The sequence below is a fragment of the Brassica oleracea genome, unplaced genomic scaffold (assembly GCF_000695525.1).
Source record: "Brassica oleracea var. oleracea cultivar TO1000 unplaced genomic scaffold, BOL UnpScaffold00866, whole genome shotgun sequence".
NCBI classification, from domain to species: domain Eukaryota; kingdom Viridiplantae; phylum Streptophyta; class Magnoliopsida; order Brassicales; family Brassicaceae; genus Brassica; species Brassica oleracea.
In genome coordinates this window covers 46015-55893 of record NW_013617487.1, presented here as the reverse complement: position 1 = coordinate 55893, position 9879 = coordinate 46015, and the positions used below count along the sequence as shown (strand labels likewise).

General features: G+C 28.2%; 1 pseudogene; it reads right to left on the bottom strand.

Moving 5' to 3' along the window:
- Positions 1-2248: 2248 nt before the first annotated feature.
- LOC106320263 overlaps positions 2249-9879 on the bottom strand; it is an 11908-nt pseudogene continuing 4277 nt past the window's right edge.

Below are 9879 nucleotides of genomic sequence, written 5' to 3'. Positions count from 1 at the left end.
TATAATTTTAATTACAAAAAAAATTTCGAAACTTTATGCAGTTTTTTAAAAAAATGTAATTTCTAATCCTTATACCGTTAGTTTCTTTTAATATCTAAATTTTTATAAATATTATTTAGTTTTACGTTTTGATAATTTTATATCTGACAAAATTTTCTTTTAATTTTTAGAATTTGATTTAATATATTTCAACCAAAATAAATAGATAAAAAATCTTTCCAAGATTATAATTTTAAATATGCACATATATTATTAAATATAAATTAAAAAAAAAAAATTTTAATCTTAAATTTTACATATAATTAATTAAAATATAAAATTAAATATTTTAACAAATAATAAAATCTAAAAATTAACGAATAATTTTTGTTGTAAATATAATTTAAATTTTAAAACTTTTATTTCTGCGCATGACGTAGAAAAACACATATACTGTAATTTCATGGCAACTATGATTTGGTTTCTCGCCTCTTTGACAGACAAATAAGAGATCGGATCTTCACAGACAAACCATTCGGCATTGTCAACTATGATGCAGCAATGGCTGAGTTAAGATCCCCACTCTCCTTTTGTTGATAGTATACGCCACTCCTCCGTTCACCACCAACTCCTCTTCAAGCCGATCACGACTCTTCCGACGGTTCGGTATTATCAAAGCTCCAAACTTTCCAATCTATTGGGTTTATTATTGGTTAACTTATGATTATTGATATGAGATTATGTAACTGGACTGGGCTCTAAAAACAAACTGAGGCCTCGTAAGGCGTGACATTTTATTTCTTTCCGCTTCTAGCCTTCTAATATGAAAAATCTGTTTAAAAAAAACTATAATATTTTGAGAACTAATCATGCAAAATAAACTAAGCTGTGAAAGGGAAAAGGGCTGGTGCTCCCTCTCGTTCTACATGATCACATCACCGGACACTAGACATCTTTTACCGACACGAATCACATTAAAGTAAGAATAAAATCTTTCTCCACTACAAGTTTAAACTAGACGAATGGCCATTTTCATTGTTAATTACAATTTGTTTGGTTATATATATTAATCTATCTGTATTAGAAAGATAAATGTTTTATAAGAAAGTTGTTTCAAAATATATTTTATATTTTAGATATTTTAATTAGTTAATAAATGATAAATTACGAACTTCAAAAATATTAATTATACTTTTAAAATACTATTATTTAAAATTATTTGAAATTAATAATTACAGAAAATAATATGTTTACTATTAAAATTTAATATGTGTAAAACCAATTTAACATACATTTTTAGAAATAGATAGAGTAGTATATAAAGCGAGGAGAAAGAGCTCAATCAGTCCACATCGTATGAAAAGGATTAATAAGTAATAACAACTTCTTTTGAATGTGTTGTTTTCGGTCATTGATTATGTAATTTAAAAAAAATACCAAGGCTTTAGTTTAGCAGTGTTTTTTTTGCTAACTTTGGTTGCATTAAATTTAAAAATTGCAAGAGTTTAATTAGTTACATTTTAAACTCTCGTACTAATTCACATTTAGCAGGTTAATCAAACCAATTTCAGATCAGAAACCAGTTCAAGAACAGTGCGTACATGATGCTAGCAAAAAGGAAAAATTAGAACCCTAACTAGATGTACATCATAATTAAATGATCTTTTTGAATGAAAATGATCGTACATCGTTATATGAAAGGTAAAATAAATTAATAATTAGAATAGTGTTTAACGAACTTAAAAGTTCAGTCAAAAAGAACTTAGCCATTGTTATCAAGACGAGCATTTCTTGGGTACCTTCCCCCTTGTCGTCGAGTTTATAATACTTTTATCAAAATTTCTCGAAGACATCATGTCGGACACAACACAATTTTCGTTTTAATCACTTGACAAAATTTATAAAATCCCACAAAACTACATTAAACTACTCAACTGAACCAAATTTCTCCAGCATCAAAGTCCACTCACACAACAACAAGAAGATACAAAAGAAGATGCATGTCTTCTCTTTTTTTAAAAAAAAAGATGCATGTCTTCTATGTTCAAAAAAAAAAAGATGCATGTCTTCTAACAAGTTTGAAAAAAAGAAAACAAATATCATACCACCAAATTATTAACCGGAGCCTCTGGTTCTTGTGGTAAATGGTTCACAGCTGTGAGTACCGCCACCTGGCTTTGAGTCTGGTCTTTCGGAACGAAACGATAAAAAAAAGAATAAAAAAATTATCATACCACCAAATTATTATTTTTTGTTTGCGTTTACTAACTCATTTGAGACCGTAAACAAATTTTCAATCACCCAAACGGCCGGTCAATACACAGACCCAATCCATAACTTGCCATCTTCGCTTTCGTAAGCTTCACTAACATACTTCATCGTCTTCCCTTCGCTGTCCTCAACTATCTCAAGAAGAGAGGCGGTTGTACAAGATTGACTACGGGAGCATGTGCCCCATACTACCTTTTTAAAAAATTATATATATATATATATATTTATTTATTTATTTATTTATCTAGTTAAATATAATTGTGCATGGGCGGATGTACAAGGTTAACTACGGGCACGTGGCCCTACTTAAAAACAATATATATATCTAGTTAAAATATAATTGTGTAAATAGAATAATAAAGTGTGTTCCCGTCAACATAAAAATATAAACACAATTTTATACAATCACATATCTTCTTAGCCAAAAATAAAAAATAAAAGTAAGTTTTATTTTGGGGCGTAGATGATTCCATCGATTGACCGATATACTAGTTTCAGAGACATTTTCCATTTATATCGATTTGAGTTTTTTTGTGCCGTATGTTGATCTGTCTCTTCTTCGACCCGGAATTTCCATCAAATTGGGCATGAAATGTCTAATTTTTCGGTCAGAATCTCAACAGTAATGCCTCTCTTAGATTTTCGGGTCGAAATACGGAAAACTCCTTTGGGAAAACCCCATTCAGAAAACAATGAAAATTAATTAAGAAAGTTAAAATTTTGACCTAGCTATAAGCCCACGTTTATTTTTGTCTTCTTTTTCTACAAACTAGATTTTATTAATTTAGTTTAGTTTGCTTTATTAATAATTTAGTTTTGTAATACTTTTAAAAGATAAATATAATTCATTTATGCATATTTTTTTTATAAATATAATGAAAATATTTTTTTTTACTTTTTCCTATTTATATTTGTTTATACATTTAGAAAAATTATTACTTAGATATTTATTTATTTGTATTAAAAGAATATAAATTACAACTATTAACGTATTTATATTTTTATAGAAAACTAAAAATTTAAAATTTTAATATTATATAAATTTCTCGATTTATATACAATGCTATTTTTTATTTGAAAAACATAAATGAAATATCTACGGCATAATATTTAATTTTCTTTTGTTTTTTTGAATTTTTTGTACAATGAATGTGTGGGTTATATATATTGTGTTTAAATAGAAACTTTAAAAACATTTCTTTAATTATTCCAAGGGGATTAATAAATTTACTTCAAATTTGATACAACTTCTAAATTTATCTTTAAATAATAATTAGTTTCATAAATAACTTACGTACTTACGTTTATTGTTAAAAGAGAAAATTAACCTTTATAAATCATTTATAAATGTTTAAAATTATTATAGAAGTTTATAAACTCAACCCCACCCCCTATATACTAAACCAAAAAATAATCATTAAACCATAACCCAAAGTTAAAGTATTTTTGAATAGTGGTGTTTGTATTTCATGCAGTTTTTCTTATTTCTAAACAATATGTAATAGTAGAAAATTAAGATTTAAAATTTAATCATCATTACTATTTTATGAGCTTTAACTAATTTTAAATAACTTTTGTTAAATAATTTTATAATAAAAATAAATATAATTCATTTTAACTAATGTTAAATAATATTTTATTTAGTTAGATATTAATATAAAGAAAATATAGTGTTAGATTTCACTTCTACATGATCTAATAACTGTATATAATAGTAGTAAGGCTTATGTTACTTATAATTCTTTAAAATAGATTTGATATAAAAATTAAATATAAATTTATGATAAGCTAAATAATGTTTGTTTGATTTATCATTGTAATACCTTTTCAAAACTATCATTGGAATAGTTTCTACTTCCAATAAAAATTTAACAGATTTCATAGAAAACGTTGACATTTTTAACTGTTATAATTTGGAAAATTTTATTGTTTTTAGTTTTTTTTTATCAGCAACTTTAGATAACATATTATTATCTTAATAAAAGAATATTTTCTATTGCCCATATCAGGTTTATCATTCAGGCTGTAGTGATATTCTTCAAAGTTTAATATTAGAGTTTATACTTAAGTTAATGTTAGAAAATTTATAATAGATATTTAATATGATTTACCTTAAGTTAATATTATCAAGCATATACCCTACACTTTGAAATTTTTGTTAAAATTCGAAATATTATACATATTATTTTATGTTAAAATTCGAAATATTATAAATATTATTTTAAATTTATTTATATTGTTTTTAATTTTTTTAGTTTGACGTATTTGATATATAATTTTATTTTATTTTTAAATATGCAATTTTTGGAAATATTTATATTTTTAAAAATGTTAAATTAAAATGAAGATTTGTCATAACATCATTGGTTGTTTTGATGTGAACAAGTTCAATAGCTTACAGTTTCAATTTTTATATAGTATAAAAATTATTTGTGAATATTTTCATTAACACATATAACCTAAATTTTGAGAATCATGTGTTAAATTTATATTTTTATAATTATTCAATCTTTTGCATTTTTGAATTAGTTACTACTTTCATTAGTTAATTAGATTTAAATTTTGAAAATTATACCGTTATAATTAAGTTAATTTATTTATAAGGTTTATATTTTTTAAATTTATCTTATTTGATATCTATTTAAATTTTATATTGAAATAAATGATTTTTTGGTAATATTGACATTTTTAGAAATAGAAAATTAAAAATATGATTTGTCGTAATATGGTTGATTGTATAAAATCCTACGTGGACGCCTTCAATGGCTTACGACCTCAACTTTATTTTTATAATTATTCAAAAAAATTGCATTTTTGAATTAGTTACAACTTAAATTAGTTAATTAGATTTTAAAATTCAAAAATTATACTGTTATAATTAAGTTAATTTAGTTAAAATGTTTATATTTTGTAAATTTATCTTCTTTGATATCTATTTAAATTTTATATTGAAATAAATGATTTTTTGGTAATATTGACATTTTTAGAAATAGAAAATTAAAAATATGATTTGTCGTAATATGGTTGATTGTATAAAATCCTATGTGGACGCCTTCAATGGCTTACGACCTCAACTTTATTTTTATAATTATTCAAAAAAATTGCATTTTTGAATTAGTTACTACTTTCATTAGTTAATTAGATTTTAAAATTCAAAAATTATACTGTTATAATTAAGTTAATTTAGTTAAAATGTTTATATTTTGTAAATTTATCTTCTTTGATATCTATTTAAATTTTATATTGAAATAAATGATTTTTTGGTAATATTGACATTTTTAGAAATAGAAAATTAAAAATATGATTTGTCGTAATATGGTTGATTGTATAAAATCCTACGTGGACGCCTTCAATGGCTTACGACCTCAACTTTATTTTTATAATTATTCAAAAAAAATTGCATTTTTGAATTAGTTACTACTTTCATTAGTTAATTAGATTTTAAAATTCAAAAATTATACTGTTATAATTAAGTTAATTTAGTTAAAATGTTTATATTTTGTAAATTTATCTTCTTTGATATCGATTTAAATTTTATTTTGAAATAAATCATTTTTTTGGTAATATTAAAATTTTTAGAAATAGCAAATTAAAAATGTGATTTGTCGTAATACAGTTGATTGTTTAAAATCCTACGTGGGCGCATTCGATGGCTTATAGTCTTAACTTTTATATAGTATAGAATTAAATTCTCTCATAACTACAAAAAATATTCGCCCAAGCAAACACAAAGGTTGCGTATAACGAGTTCAACAAAAGACCTAAAAGGTAAAAATAAATGAAATTTTTTATTTATATTATCTAAACAACAAGAATCGTGATAATTCATAAAATATAGAATTGTGCTAAGTTACGGTTGATGTTGCTTATTCTTAGAATCACAAATAGTTTATCAAAGGCTCTTCAAAAGAAAGATCAGGATATTCTGAATGATATGTCGCTTGTGAAATCTACATATATCAATTGTATAAGCGCAGAGAAAATGGATGGGTATCTCTAATCAACAAAAAAAATTTCCTTTTGTGATAATTACAAGACTGAGTTGCTGGTTATGGATGCTGAATTTGATTCATATAATCCAAGAAAAAAACAATATAACCAGTTTGCATCATTACAAAGTGGAATGCTTTTACACTATGTTTGATATGAAAGTTTTGGAGTTTAATGACGTTTTGATGTGGTAAACACTGAATTACTTGGTTGCATGGATTCTATGATCCCCATGGATTCATTTCGTGAGTTTGATCAATTGAAAGTTATGAGATTGTCTGACTTTTATCCTGAAGATTTTAGTTCTATCGAGCGGATGACTCTTGAACATCAACTTGGTCTCTATATTGATAACATCTGTGAAGATGAAAGATTTTCTAAGTTGAAGGATCTTGGAGATCTTGCATGTATATGATGGTAGAGACAAAGAACATCTTTCACATCCTCTGGTTTATTGTCTTTTAACTAGCTTTGACTTTACTTGTTGCCACTACTACAATTGAAAGATGTTCTTTTGCGATGAAGATAGTGAAGACTAGCTTGTGGAACTGGATAAGTAATCTGTTTTTAAATGATTGTGTTGTTTGTTTGGTTGAAAATAGTTATTTGATAAAGTAACAAATGAAGTTGTGATAAAAAATACAAAAATATTGAATCTCGTAGGACAAATTTGTAAGATGTTTTATCTTTATTTCAAAAACTTTATTTTATAAATGAGTTCAGTTATAAATGATGTTGTGCCTTGGGTAGAAAATAGTTCTAGATCCGCCCTTGCAGTCATGTCTCTCCAGAGAGTTTGACAACAATTCCATGAGGTTTCCCTCCATTAATGAGATGAATCGCACTCTCCACCTTCAACGTCTTGATGGAAAAACTTTTCGACCAAAGAGTGACTCCGAAACAAACGAGTGAACAAACTGTCTTTGGAATGCAATGCGACCCTTAAATCTCCCATAGGCGTGCGCCGGATATTGTCCATAGGACCCGGGATCTTTGTGAAAACCTCGTTGGCCCGGCTATTGGATCCTTGACCCATATTCTATGGATAGTATTTGTAATACTTTCACATGTGAGTACAAACGATCTAAACCATTGGGTAAATGAAGTTTGTCCATTACTATCACAAAAAAAGAAAAAGTTTGTCCATTACAACTGTGGCCTCTTTCTTCTTCATATCGTATCTAATAACCCTTCCCGTCCATAGGACCCGGGATCTTTGTGAAACCTCGTTGGCCCGGCTATTGGATCCTTGACCCATATTCTATGGATAGTATTTGTAATACTTTCACATGTGAGTACAAACGATCTAAACCATTGGGTAAATGAAGTTTGTCCATTACTATCACCAAAAAAAGAAAAAGTTTGTCCATTACAACTGTGGCCTCTTTCTTCTTCATATCGTATCTAATAACCTTTTGATAGGTCCCAGTTATAGGATAATCTATTGCTGATCTAGAAACATGTGATTTGATACCAATTAAGGTCTCTTTTCAAATCAAAGAGAATTTGTTCAAGAACAAATTAAGAACACACTAGAACACGCTTTTCTTTTGGGTAGTTATGACTACCTCTTTTTGTTGTTTGCATTGATTTAAAATAGATAAAAGTTACAAGAAGCAATTGTGGGATCATGATCCCTATAAAACGATGAAATAGGAAACGTGGGATGATTAAGTTCCTAAACATGAGGAAGAATCAGTCTCCATTATTAACAACTAAACTCATTAAAATAAATAATTAAAAGAACAATGAAACACTGAAAACCAGGTCCGGTTCGTTGACCAACGTTAACGCGATTACTATCTCATCAATACTCCGGCCGTCAAAGAACCTTGTCCTCAAGGTTTGTGATGAACTGAGGAAAGCTTGACTTGAGTTGCTTCTCTTTCTTCCATGTTGATTTTTCTTGCCAGTAGATGTCTTTCAACGCATTACAACTTCAAAGACCCATACCAAGCTTGTTTCCTTATTAGAATAAAACTGTTTTTTTTTTTTTTCCAATTGATACCAATTGATAGGTCCCAGTTATAGGATAATCTATTGCTGATCAAGAAACATGTGATTTGATACCAATTAAGGTCTCTCTTCAAATCAAAGAAAATTTGTTCAAGAACAAATTAAGAACAGACTAGAACACGCTTTTCTTTTGGGTAGTTATGACTACCTCTTTTTGTTGTTTGCATTGATTTAAATAGATAAAAGTTACAAGAAGCAATTGTGGGATCATGATCCCTATACAACGATGAAATGGGAAACGTGGGATGATTAAGTTCCTAAACATTAGGAAGAATCAGTTTCCATTATTAACAACTATACTCATTAAAATAAATAATTAAAAGAACAATGAAACACTGCAAACCAGGTCCGGTTCGTTGACCAACGTTAACGCGATTACTATCTCATCACCCTTCCCGTCTTCTCCCCGGACATGTAAACGTAGATTACGTGCCTGTCCAACAAAACAAACGTAACATTCTTAACATTTGCACTAAAAAACACATACACATGATAGTTACATAATGACTTAAAGGTTTTACAAATGATCAATGGAGCATGTGCACCAAAACAAATTATTTATATTGTAATTTTCGTGTCAAATAACAAATAAATTCTGTTAGAACAGGTGAAAAAGTTGTATTGTGCAAGTGCACCATAACAACCCAAGTTCGAATGCACCTTTCGACTGTTTCCATTTTATAATCGACACTTCACCCAGTAAATAAATATTCTGGATTCAACCAGTAAGTCTATATGTTCAAAATCACGTTTAGATCTATTAGCTACATCACATTATGGTTCCCCAATGCTACTAATATATTTTACAAATTATTATTATTGATTTTATTTATTTATCCGTTTTTCACGTTCTGCTAATGTTACCAACCAGAGAAAATACTAGGACTGTAAATGTAAATAAACGAAGGTGTAGTTTTAATTACTCGAAGTGATTTTTATCGCTGCTAACACTAAAATAGAAGACGTCTTCTTGATCTATATCCATTTGGTACGCAAACATGACCTTGGGACCATCGGCTTCATCAACAACTAACTCGGCCAAGCCTCCTTCTGGTCCAACCTTCATGAGTCATGACCCCAAAGTTGTTAGGAAATATGCTAGAAGCACACACACAAAATTGTTAACGGAGTTCGGCCAATGTTGCCTACGTCTCCGGACCTGCTATAGATCTTTTATTATCAACCAGGGAAATTTTACAAGCTCAGAACTCACACCCCGATCCCAAATACACTCAGAAATTACTCGTAATTTCTTAAAGAATATTTTTTTGTGAGAAAAAAAAAACTTTTTTTTTTCTTCTTCTCTTCTCGTCTCTTCTCTCGTTCTCTCTCTGTTTTCTTGTTTTTGGGATACATTTCTTCTTCTCCTTAGCTCTCCTTTTATAAGCATGAAGAAGGTGTTTGGTGAGCTCACAATCTTTGACAAGACCAACATCAACAATTTCAGCTCACCGTCCATGCCGTCACCGTCCATGCCGACCAACACGTAAAACGTGTTTTTTTTTCTTACAATCTCCCACTTGAAGACTGATTTCAATCTGTCTTCACACATTGATCGATGTAGCAGGTCTCCCCAGCTTGTTACTCCAACAAGCCAACTGAGGTTGCACACAACCTCAGCTT